This window comes from Panthera onca, chromosome B4 (assembly GCF_046562875.1).
Source record: "Panthera onca isolate mPanOnc1 chromosome B4, mPanOnc1 haplotype 2, whole genome shotgun sequence".
Lineage (NCBI taxonomy): Eukaryota > Metazoa > Chordata > Mammalia > Carnivora > Felidae > Panthera > Panthera onca.
In genome coordinates, this window is record NC_138345.1 from 4,604,864 (window position 1) to 4,617,770 (window position 12,907).

At 37.9% G+C, this 12,907-nt stretch overlaps 1 protein-coding gene and 1 long non-coding RNA gene across 2 annotated transcripts in view; both read left to right on the forward strand.

Annotated features, from left to right (window-relative positions):
* LOC132695146 (uncharacterized) overlaps positions 1-12,907 on the forward strand; it is a 358,351-nt gene that overhangs the window by 169,813 nt on the left and 175,631 nt on the right. The window lies entirely within an intron of this gene.
* The window catches only part of NET1 (neuroepithelial cell transforming 1), a 59,279-nt gene that overhangs the window by 1,284 nt on the left and 45,088 nt on the right, over positions 1-12,907 (forward strand). The window lies entirely within an intron of this gene.

The following is a 12,907-nucleotide window of genomic DNA, read 5'->3' on the forward strand; positions in this document are numbered from 1 at the left end:
GTGGTCCGTCTCACACACTGCTTGGGATAGACCACAGTCCCTTGCGTAATTGACATTCTGCTTGCGCCTGAAGGTGCTGCTCCCTGTTTGCGACATAGGACGCCTTTCATCGACAAGGCATTTATAAACCCATTGGGATGTTTTGTTCTGTTTTTAATTTTTTTTTTTTTTTTGACATTTACTTAATTTTGAGAGACAGGGTGCGCGGGATAGAGGACCTCAAGCAGGCTCTGACGCAGTGATTGCAGAGCCCAGCGCGGGGCTCATACCCGCAAACCACAAGGTCGTGACCCGAGCCGAAACCAGCGAGGCTCCTCCAACTGAGCCACCCAGACACCCCTATAAGCCCATCGCTAAGTTACTCTGCAGAGACCTAGGGGTTTTTTTCATTGGAAACATTTTTATTGTTTTGTGGTTTAGAGTACTTGTGGTCTCACACCTTCGTGAAATCTCGGTAGTGATTACAGCCTCTATTTAAGGAGTGTTAGAAGAGCAAGAGGAGTCATTTCAGCCTGAGAGGTGCAAAGGCTAGTTAAGGAACATAGAATTTCGGAAAGGCAGCGTTAGATTCCTTCTGCATTCATTCATTTATACTGTTGGGCACCGTCCAGGCGTTGTAGATACTGGGAATTCTGGTGAATAAAATAGATGAAGTGTCTCCTCTCATGAAGCTTAAATTGGGTGAGAAAGACTATCATCAAATATATACAGTATCAGGTGGTCGTACTGTGAAGAGAATTAAGGCATGGTAAAGGGGATAGAGATCAGGAGAGGGTAGTGTTGCTTTTGTTGTTGTTGTTGATTTATTTTTGAGAGAGAGAGTGAGTGGGCAGGGGAGGGGCAGAGAGAGGGAGAGACATTCCCAAGCAGGCTCCGTGCTGTCAGCACAGAGACTGATGGGGTCTTGAACTCCCGAATCCTGAGATCATGACCTGAGCTGAAATCAAGAGCCATACCCTTAACTGACTGCACCACCCAGGTGCCCCAGTGTTGCTATTTTTAAAAGAGCAAAGGAAAAGCTCCCATGATGATGACATTTGAGATCCGAAGACATTAAGGAATAAGGCAAGTGAGTATTTGGAGGGAGAGACAGCAAGAGCCTTGCAGTAGAATCCCATTTGGTGTCTTTAAGGATCTGCAGAGAAGCCAAGACCCAGTGGAGGAAACAAGGGGAAGAAGCGCAGAGGAAGAGGTCAGAGACGAGGCGGGGGCCAGATCATGCAGTACCTGGGATGCCTACCCTTGAAGGGACCTCAAATTTGAATTAGTGAGTTGGGAAGCAGGAACAGATGATGTGATCTATATTCTAAAAGGACCACTCTGACTTACGTGGCGAGAGAAGCAGGGACCTAGAAGCAGAGGGTATTGTAGTTGAGACATCGTATCAAAGTGGGAGACATGAAAAATACTCATATTTGGGATGTGTTTGAAAATAGAGCTGACGGGGGCGCCTGGGTGGCTCAGTCAGTTGAGCGTCCGACTTCGGCTCAGGTCATGATCTCGCGGTTCGTGAGTTCGAGCCCCGCGTCGGGCTCTGTGCTGACCGCTCAGAGCCTGGAGTCTGCTTCGGATTCTGTGTCTCCCTCTCTCTCTGCCCCTGTCCCACTCGCGCTCTGTCTGTCTCTGCCTCTCAAAAATAAAGAAACATAATAAAAAAAAAAATTTAGAAAATAGAGCTGACAGGATTTGCAGATGGATTAACTGTGGCGTTGACAGGAGAAGGCAAGAGTTCATCACAATTTTTTTTCTCTTTCTTAAATTGAAGTGTGATTAATGTACAGTGTTATATTTGGTTCAGGTATACAACACAGTGATTTGATATTCTACTCATTGCTGTCTTTTTTGCTTTTTCTTAACCTTTTGTTGAACTATAACTCTTGAATTAAAGAGTGCACAAATGTTAAGCATTTATTTAGCTCAGTGACATTTCATAAAGCAAACCCACCTGTGGAACCAGATATAAATTTGAGAGTTGTCAACAAATAGACCTGAAATCATGGAACTGGGAGTCATCTAGATTATGAATATAAATAAATAATTTCAAGACTAACTCTTTTGGGCCTCCCAACATTTAAAGGTCAGGGTAAAGAGGATACTGGGGGCAGCTGGTGAAGTAAGAAAAGAACCAAGAACAGTCCCTCAGAGGCCCAGTGAAGAAAGGATTTCAAGGAGGAGATACTCCTCAAGGAGGAGGATGCTATGTCACATATTAGTGATAAGGAAGGATTGGAAAGTTTAAGTTAGATAAGGAACAAAAAGACCATTAAATCTGGTAATGAGAAGAGCATATTATCTTCGATCATTTCCATAGACTAGTTGAAATATTGAATTTACAATGTTTGCAATGGGTTGAGAAGAGAATGAGGTGTGATTTTTCAAGAAACATGTGAATGCCAGACACTAGAAATATGGGTATGGAAAATACTATGCTTACTCAAAAGTTTATAATTTTATACAAAAGAAAGATAATAACTGTGATAAAAGTCACTGTAGAGGTCTAACCGGATGCCACAGATGCAGATAAAAGGAACACTTATGAAAAGAACAAGAAATGATTTCCTGTTGAAATCCCTGAGTCTTGAAGGACCAGGTTAGAGAGGTGTAAATGGGTGATTTCATGTAGAGGAGAAGCATGCTGAAAGGTCCTGAGGCAAATGGACAGGAGCTCTAGATATCACACCTAGCTGGCTCTGACTAGGTGCTAATTGTGTAACGGGGAGGATTTCGGGATAGTGATGAGAGATTATCCTAAAGAACCACATCATGAAGGAGCCTTGTATGCATGAGAGTTTGGGTTTTATCCAAGGTGATGGGGAAATCCTGAAAGACAAGCCAAGGACATGGTACTTGCATTGTAAAATGTCATTGCATCTTCATTGAGAAAAATAAGTAGCATTTGGGAGTCATGACACTCTTTTAAGTCTTATAAAAACTACTTCTGAAAAGTGCTGATACACATAAAATTTCAAATTTGTGGTCCCTTTCACCACGACTATGGATACCAAATTAAAAATCTCAGGTACAGATGGTGACTGGTGGGAAGTCAGTCTGCAGTAGCCTAAATGAAAGGTGAGGGGTGTTTGAATCTGATAGCTGGCAATGAGATTGGAAAACGAGAAATCCTGAGTGTGGATTACACTTTGAAGAAATAGGGAGGCAACAGTTTATGCAGGAGACTCTTAAGGGATAAACTTGTTATCCTTGGGTAGTAGGTAGAGGGAGAAGTGGAAGAGACAGGAGAAGAGAGATGATTAGCCAACGAGGCAGAAAAGGATGGAATTCAAGTTAAGGGTAAAGAATTTCGCCTGGCTAAAAGCTACGGGTGGTATACTTTTAGGTAAGTTTGGGGAATGGGGTCGGTTGTGAGCAGGAATTTGAGATCCTTCCCCGCAGGCTTCCATTTTTCCGTGTGAGGGTGGGAATGAGGTCTGAGTAAAGGACGATGGCACAGGCAGCATGAGGATAGGAATGAAGTTAGCAGAGCCTTGGAGAAAAACCAGGGAGTGAAGTAACTAATCCAAATTCCGTTTTCCAGAAAGGGTGTAAGACATTTCCAAGAATACATAAAATATGACAGGGTAATATCAATTAATAGTGGAGCAAGAAACAACTATTTAAGCTGACATCAGATCCAGAAATCATAAGGAAGAAGACTGATGTATAAGCCTATGTAAATGTAAAACTTTCTGTAGGTAAGGTCACTCTACAGTAATTTGAAAAACAACATACAAGAAAAGTGAAAGTATTACTGGGTTTTTTAAAAACAGTGTTCACATACCATACAATTTTACCCATTTAAAGTGTGCAGTGTTTTTCTATGTATTCAGATATGTGTAACCATCACCATAGTCCATTTTAGAACATTTTATTTTAATATCGAAAAGAAACCCCATCTCCTTCCGTTATTATTCCCCTCCCCCAAACTCCTCCCCACTCTATCCCAAGCTCTGATCCACTTTCTGTCTCTGTATTGCCCTGTTTTGGACATTTCATATGAACAGAATCATGTGGCCATTTTTGGTGGCCCATCCTTTGCCCGTTTTTTAATTGGGTTATTTGTCCTTTTTTTCATTATTGAGTTTTAAGAGTTCTTTACTCTAGGCTCAAGTCCTTTATCAGATATATGATTTGTAAATATTTTCTCTTATTCTGGGGGTTGTCTGTTCAGTTTCCTGATGTCCTTTGAAGAACGAAAGTTTTTAATTTTGATCAAGTCCAATTTATCTATATTTGTTGCTTTTTCTTTTGGCATCACATCTAAGATTCCTTTGCTGAATTGGAGGTTGTGAAGGTTTACCCCTATGTTTTCTAGTTTAAGCTCTGATACTTAGGTCTTTGATCTGTGAGAGTTAATTTTTATATATGGTGTAAAGTAAGGGTACTATTTCTTTTTCCTGTGGCTGTCTGGTTGTCCCAGCCTCATTTGTTGAAAAAACTGTCCTTTCCCCATCAAATGGGCTTGGCACCTTATGAAAAACCAGTTGACCGTAGGTGTCTTAGTTTATTTTCCGACTTTCAATTTTATTCCCTTGATGTGTGTGTATATCCTTCTGCCAGCACCACAGCTTATTGATTATCACTATGGTAAGTTTTGAAATCAAGACATACGAGTCCTACTTTGTTCTTCCTTTTTCATGATTGTTTCAGCTATTCTGGGTCTCTTGTAACTCCATATGAATTTTAGGACAAGCTTGTCAATTTTTGCAAAGAAGTCAACTGAGATTCTGATAGGGATTACATTGAATCTGTAGATCAGTTTTGGGGGGTATTGCCATTTTAGCAATGTTCAGTGTTCCAGTCTATGAACAAGGAATGTTTTCCCAACTATTTAGATCTTTAACTTCTTTCTGCAGTATTTTATAATTTTCAGAGTATAACTTTTGTACTACTTGCTTAATTTATTTGTAAATATATTTTCTTTTGGATGCTATTGTAAATGGAATTTGTTTCTTAATTTCAAGAGTATAAAAGTACACTTGATTTTTGTAGGTAGATTTTGTATCCTGCACTGTTCCTGCACGCATTCTAAAAGTTTCTTGGTGAATTCTTTAGGATTTTCTACATACAAGGTTATGTCATCAGCGAATATAAATAGTTATATTTCTTTTTTTCCAACCTGGATACCTTAATTCTTTCTCTTTCCTAATGGCTCTCACTGTAACCTCCAGTACACTGTTGAGCAGGATCACTGAGACTGGAAAAATCCTTATCTAGTTGCTGATCTCAGGGGCAAAGCATGCAGTCTTTCACCTTTAACTAAAATGTTAGCTGTGGGGTTTTGTAGATGCCCTTTATCAGACTGAGGAAGTTCCCTTCTACTCCTAGTTTTTTAAGTGATTTCATCTTGAAAGGGTTTTAGATCTTTGTCAAATGTTCTCTCTCTCTCCCCAATCTCCACTTTGGTCTATTTTTTAATGTATTGATGTGATGTGTTACATTAATTTTTAGGTGTTAAAACAACTTTGCCTTCCTGGTATAAATCCTATTTGGTCATGGTGTATAATTTTATACTGTTGGATTCAGTACTGTTTTATTGGTTTGCTAATATTTTATTGAGGATTTTTACGTCTATATTCACAAGAGATATTGGTCTGTAGTTTTCTTCTGGTGTCTTTGTCTGGTTTTGGTATCAGGTAATACTGGTCTCATGAGTTGGATGGTGTTCCCTGCTCTTTTTGGAAAAAAACCCTGCAGTTTTTTGGAAAAGTTAGTGAAAAATTGGTATTAATTCTTTAAATGTTTGGTAGGATCCAGGGATAAAGCCATCCGGACCTGGACTTTTCTTTGCAGATTTTTTTTTTTTTTTTTAATTGCTAATTCAGTCTCTTCCCTTGTTCTAGATGTACTTCTTCTTAAGTCACTTTCAGTAATTTGTGTCTTTTAAGAATTTGCTCATTTCATTTACACTATTTAATTTGTTGGCATACAGTTATTCATGATATTCTTTTATAGTCCTTTTTATTTTTGTAAGATAAGTGGTAATGCCTCCTCTTTTATTTCCATTTCTAGTAATTTGAGTCTTCTTATTGTCTTGGTCTGTCTACCTAGAGATTTGTCCATTTTGTTGATCTTTCCAAAGGACCAGCTTTTGGCTTCATTGATTTTTTTTCTACTGTTTTTCTCTTCTCTGTGTCATTAATTTCTACTTTAACCTTTATTATTTCTGTCCTTTTGTTTGCTTTAGGTTTATTCTGCCCCTCTTTATCCAGTGTCTTAAGATGGAAAATTATTTATTTGACACTTTTTCTTAATATCGATATTTATAACTATAAATTCCCCCCTAAGCACTACTTTAATTGGATCCTATAAGTTTTGATATTTTGTGTCTGCATTATTATTAATATGGAATTATTTTGTGATTTCCCATTGCTTTCTTCTTTGACCCATTGATTATTTATGAGTGCATTGTTTAATTTCCACATATTTGTTAGTTTCCCAATTTTTTTCCTGCTGTTGATTGCCAATTTTGTGGTTGAGGACATATTTTTATTATTTATGTCCTTTTAAATATATTTTTATTTTATGCCCTAGAATATAGTCTTTCAAGGAGAATGCTTTTCATGTGGATTTGAAAATGTATATTCTTTTGGCTGTAGTGTCTAGAGATGGCAGTTAGATCTAGTTGGTTTATAGAGTTGTTCAAGTTTTAATTTCCTTGTTGATCTTCTAGTTATTCTGCCATTATTGAAGATGAGGTATTGAAGCTGCTGTTGTTGAATTGTCTGTTTTTCCCTTCTTTTTGGTCAGTTTTTGCTATCTGTATTTTATTTTGTTATTAGGTGCATATATATTTGTAATGTTATACTTCCCTGATGGATCGATCCTTTCATCATTATAAAATGGCTCCCTTACCTTTGGTAACTGTTTTTTTGTTTTGTTTTAGATTCTATTTTGTCTGATATTAATATAACCAGCCTAGCTTGTGGTTTGCTGTTCGCATAGTTTCTTTTTACTTTCAAGCTATTTGTATCTTTAAAGCTAAAGTATGTCTCCTATGGATGGTACAGTTGATCCTTGAACAATGTGGTTTTGAGCTGCATGGGTCCACTTATAAGTGGATTTTTTACAGTATTGTAAATCTGTTTTCTTTTCCTTATGATTTTCTTAATATTTTCTTTTCCCAAGCTTATTTTATAGTAAGAATACAGTATATACTCCATATAACATACAAAATATGTGCTGACCTACTATTTATGTTATACTTAAGGCTTCTGGTAAACAAAACGCTATTAGTAAAGTTTTGCAGGAGTCAAAAGTTATACATGGATTTTTGACCACATGGGGGGTGGTTCATGATGTGCTCCTAACCCCCACATTGTTCAAGAGTCAATGGTATATAGTTGGATTATATTTATTTCTTTTAAATCCAGGCTAACAATCTCTGTCTTACTATTGGGAGATTTACTCCACCCACATTTAATGTTCTCTATTAATATAGTTTGATTTATGCCTGCTATTTTGCATTTTGTTTTATGTCTGACCTTGGTTTCTCTATTTGGCCTTTATTGCTTTCTTTTGCATTAAGTGAATGTTTTCTAATTAATGGCATTTTAATTTATTTACTGATTTTTTTTTCATTTAGACTGATTTTATTTGTGCTCTTTGTCTTTTTGGGTAGATTCAAATGACCATCTAGACTCACTTGCTTTTAGCCTGAATACTTCCTTTTAGTATGTAAGACAGGTCTACAGACAACAAGTTTTCTCAGTTTTTGTTTATCTAGATAATGTCTTAATTTCACCTTCATATTTGAAAGCTAGTTTTGATGGAATTGGGATTCTTTGTTGATAGTCTTTCTCTTTGAGCACTTTGAATATGACGTCTCACTGCTTTCTGGTTTATGGTTTCTGCTGATAGGTCAGCCATTAATCTTGCTGGGATTCCCTTGTAAGTAGCAAGTCATTTTTCTCTTGCTCCTTTCAAGATTTTCTCCTATGTTTGACCATTTTTATTGTGATTTTATCTGTGGGTCTCTTTGAATGTATCTTCCTTGGAGTTCACTGCGTTTTCTGGATGTGTAGGTTATTGTTTTTCAGTAAATTTGAGAAGTTTTCAGTCATTTCTTCAAATATTTTTTCTGCTCCTTTCTCTCCTCCTGGTACTCCCATTACATGTATGTTGGACAAGAAATTAAGCAGATACAACAAAATTTTATTTTTTATTTATTTATTTTTTCAATATATGAAATTTATTGTCAAATTGGTTTCCATACAACACCCAGTGCTCATCCCAAAAGGTGCCCTCCTCAATACCCATCACCCACCCTCCCCTCCCTCCCACCCCCCATCAACCCTCAGTTTGTTCTCAGTTTTTAACAGTCTCTTATGCTTTGGCTCTCTCCCACTCTAACCTCTTTTTTTTTTTTTCCTTCCTCTCCCCCATGGGTTTCTGTTAAGTTTCTCAGGATCCACATAAGAGTGAACACATATGGTATCTGTCTTTCTCTGTATGGCTTATTTCGCTTAGCATCACGCTCTCCAGTTCCATCCACGTTGCTACAAAAGGCCAGATTTCATTCTTTCTCATTGCCGCGTAGTACTCCATTGTGTATATAAACCACAATTTCTTTATCCATTCATCAGTTGATGGACGTTTAGGCTCTTTCCACAATTTGGCTATTGTTGAGAGTGCTGCTATAAACATTGGGGTACAAGTCCCCCTATGCATCAGTACTCCTGTATCCCTTGGGTAAATTCCTAGCAGTGCTATTGCTGGGTCATAGGGTAGGTCTATTTTTAATTTTCTGAGGAACCTCCACACTGTTTTCCAGAGTGGCTGCACCAGTTTGCATTCCCACCAACAGTGCAAGAGGGTTCTCGTTTCTCCACATCCTCTCCAGCATCTGTAGTCTCCTGATTTGTTCATTTTGGCCACTCTGACCAGTGTGAGGTGATATCTGAGTGTGGTTTTGATTTGTATTTCCCTGATGAGGAGCGACGTTGAGCATCTTTTCATGTGCCTGTTGGCCATCCAGATGTCTTCTTTAGAGAAGTGTCTATTCATGTTTTCTGCCCATTTCTTCACTGGGTTATTTGTTTTTCGGGTGTGGAATTTGGTGAGCTTTTTATAGATTTTGGATACTAGCCCTTTGTCCGATATGTCATTTGCAAAATATCTTTTCCCATTCCGTTGGTTGCCTTTTAGTTTTGTTGGTTGTTTCCTTTGCTGTGCAGAAGCTTTTTATCTTCATAAGTTCCCAGTAATTCATTTTTGCTTTTAATTCCCTTGCCTTTGGGGATGTGTCGAGTAAGAGATTGCTACGGCTGAGGTCAGAGAGGTCTTTTCCTGCTTTCTCCTCTAGGGTTTTGATGGTTTCCTGTCTCACATTCAGGTCCTTTATCCATTTTGAGTTTATTTTTGTGAATGGTGTCAGAAAGTGGTCTAGTTTCATTCTTCTGCATGTTGCTATCCAGTTCTCCCAGCACCATTTGTTAAAGAGACTGTCTTTTTTCCATTGGATGTTCTTTCCTGCTTTGTCAAAGATTAGTTGGCCATACGTTTGTGGGTCTAGTTCTGGGGTTTCTATTCTATTCCATTGGTCTATGTGTCTGTTTTTGTGCCAAACAAAATTTTAATAGTGCACATATTTAAACCGAGAATTATACATATAGGAATTTATCTTAAAGTTATTGTACCGTATATGTGGGTATATGTGTAAAAAAGTACGTCACAACGCATCTTTATGGTAAAAAATTGAGAAAAAACAGTGATAGGAAATTAAATACATTATGATACTTTTACACAGTGAAATATCATTAACTATAATCGTTTTAAGTCTTTTTCCATAATTCAGACAGAGTTTTATGTGTTATCTCATATAAGATACATGTTTCTTTTTCGGGTCTGCATTTCCGTTCTGTACGTGTGCAGGTTTTTTCTAGGGCAGCCATTCTCATTCTTGTGGCATTAGGACTTCTGTACTTTCTTTAAAATTATTGAGGATACCAGAGAGCTTTTGTTGATGTGGATTATATTTATTAAAAATTATTACTTTGTTAAATGTTTTAAAACAGACCCATTATGTTTGCATAAACAACATATTTTTTAAAGGAAAGAGTTTCAAAAACAATATTAGTGAGAAGTGTCGAGTTTTTTTCATAAGTTTCATAAATTTCTAGTATCAAGCTTAACAAAAGAGCAGGATTCTTATATCTGCTGCTTGCAATATATAAAGATGAAGTATATAGAGAATGAAGTATATGAGTATATAAAGAAAATCTGCCCTGACACAGGTTTTTAGTTCAAAAATGCACAAGTCCTTTAATAGCCTTTTCAGACAGTTATGGGTATTCTTTGGTAATACACCAAAACTTGACAAGTGGCAGTGTCTTAATGTTTGGCTGCAGTTTGAATCTGAAATTGTATCAATGAACTTTTCATTCTGTTATATTAAAATCCACAGTCTTTAGATCTGTTTTACTCAGCCATGATTTTGAGACATTATGTGTTTGTCGTTTGGAAAATACTGGTGTACTGAGTTAAGCAGATCTTCCAAAGGTTGATACATACTGACATATTGTCACATGCTATCAAAAAATCATAGTCATTTATATAATCACTGGTCTCACCTGAAAAGCTTTTAAGGGTTGAGATGTCATGTTCACAACGATGGATACAGTTTTCAAAAATTCTAATTTTCATTTGAAAGCACAACTTTTTATCATTGGCAGCAATACTTCATTGTAGAGTTAATGCCTGCAAAATACCCAAGTCCGAATGATGGTAGTTTATCTGTTAGTGGGTCCCTCAAGTAAAAATATTGCTCTCTGAAAATGAATAGCTAATTCAGTTCACAAATCCATTAATTACACTACTGCTTTTCCTCAAGACAACATCGTTACACTGCCTATGTTCTCTTATTCAGAAAGGATCTTCCTCTGGCAATTTTTATCTTCAGATTGTTACATTGTACCTATTTATATTTCATAATTAACTGTTGTTTTTTTGAAGTGGATGTGTTTTGTCTCTGGCTGCTTTTCAGAGTAGAGAAGAGCAGATATAACCCAGTGTATAAATGGAAGGTTTGGAATTAGTTAATACAGCTTATACATTGTAACAAAAGAGAAGAAAACGTTTATGGTATGTTAGTAAATTGGACGGTGTAAATGTGCAGGATATAATATTATACGATGCAGAGTCAGAGTCGTAAGCTGAAAGTGAGATGGGGGTGGGGAGGGAGTATTGGAAGAGTGAAGAGGGAAAGGTTTGAAGTAGTTCTTTCCAAGAGGAGGAGAGGAAGTGACAAGGGAAATGTAATTGCTGGGCAGAGTAAACACCTACATGAAATGTGTGGTCAGGAATTTAAAGTGAAACTCGTCACCACGCGTTGGGGGTGGGGGTGGGGGTGAGTGTGCGTGTGCGTGTGCGTGTGTTAGCACACATGTACACATGGGTGAACACTGCTGTTGATGGGACCCACCTTTAATCAGCCCACAGGCCTGGAGCTCATTTCCAGCCACACCTATTGCTAATTATTAATGGTAGCCCACCAACCAAGAAACAGGTAGATTAGAGGATGCCCTGGGCAATAGAAATGGCTAGGATGCACAGAACTAGGAGAAATGGATGGCTACTGGTTTTAAGTCTGTGCCACGTTAAATAAAGGATTATGAAGATGATTTGCCCCTGCTAAATAGTACTTCTGGGGGAACATATCATATGTGTGATGACTGCTATAGGCCATGGCAGGGGAGAGATGATTAGGAGGAAGAGTAGAAACAGCTGGAATCCAGTAGGGTGTAAGCTTCTGTGTAGGTTTTACAGCGGGCCTCTCAAATCCTTCCTCCCCTTACATCCTCTCTTTGCTCTGGGTAGTAGGAAAGGGGTCTTGTCCACAGACAGCCCTGGGCCCTGCCATAGGATTCAGAGCTTGGAAGACGGCCTGCTTTCTTGATCTAGTTTCCCTGACGCTGAGTCTGTTCTGGCTTCACCTTTGATTCAATTCATCGTTTCCTCTGGGAATGTACATTCTTTTAGACTGAGGCCCACAACCAAATAAAATTTTAGTTTTTAAAGAGTTTAGGCTTTATAGTAAGGCTTTTTCCTGGGTTCAGACTCCGGCTCTTGAGAACTTAATCTCTTTAAATCTTACTTCATAGTATCTGTCTCATAAGGTTGTGAAAATCATATGACATAATTCATGTCAAGCATTAGAACGTACCTAGACCTAGCAAATATTCCAAGAATATTAGGTATCATTGTATTTTTTGCAGGAAACACCAGAACTATCACTTATTTACTGTGTATCAAAGAGTATTTAGCAGTTAGCTCTGTCGTCAGCTCTTGTAGAGGCAGTGCAGTATGGTTTTTCACGGCGTGGTCGAGCTGGACTAGCTGGGTGTAAATCCTGGTTCTGCCGCTGACCACTTTGAGGCCTTGGCCCGCTTCATCGATGCATGCCGTCAGCCTCTTCATCTGTAAAGTGGAAGTAGAAATAGGACCTGCCTTATAGAGTGGCTCTAAGGATTGAGTCAATGCACGGAACTCATATAAACTTCTATGTTTATATGTACATAATAAGCATTCAGTAAATTTCTTGCTGCTGTTATCAAAACAAACAAGCGAACAAACAAAACTGACTCCCATTTTAGTACTGAAAGAGAGAGCCTTAGCATTTAGCACAACTTCTTTTATACGTGAGACATGTGAAGCTCTGTGAAATTTCACAGCTAGATACTGGAAAAAGTTTGTCCTGTATTTGCTAACTCCTAATTTAATGTTGTTTGCCACGCTTCCTCCACAGAATATCTCTAAAGAGACGTATTAGTAACATCAACCAACAAAATAATTACTATCACTCATGTAACCACGTTTAAGGAGCTCTTCTTTGCAAATACTACAATTATTGGATATAAATAACATTTAAATAATTCTATTGCTGCTCTTCGGGGCCTTGGGAGAATCTACT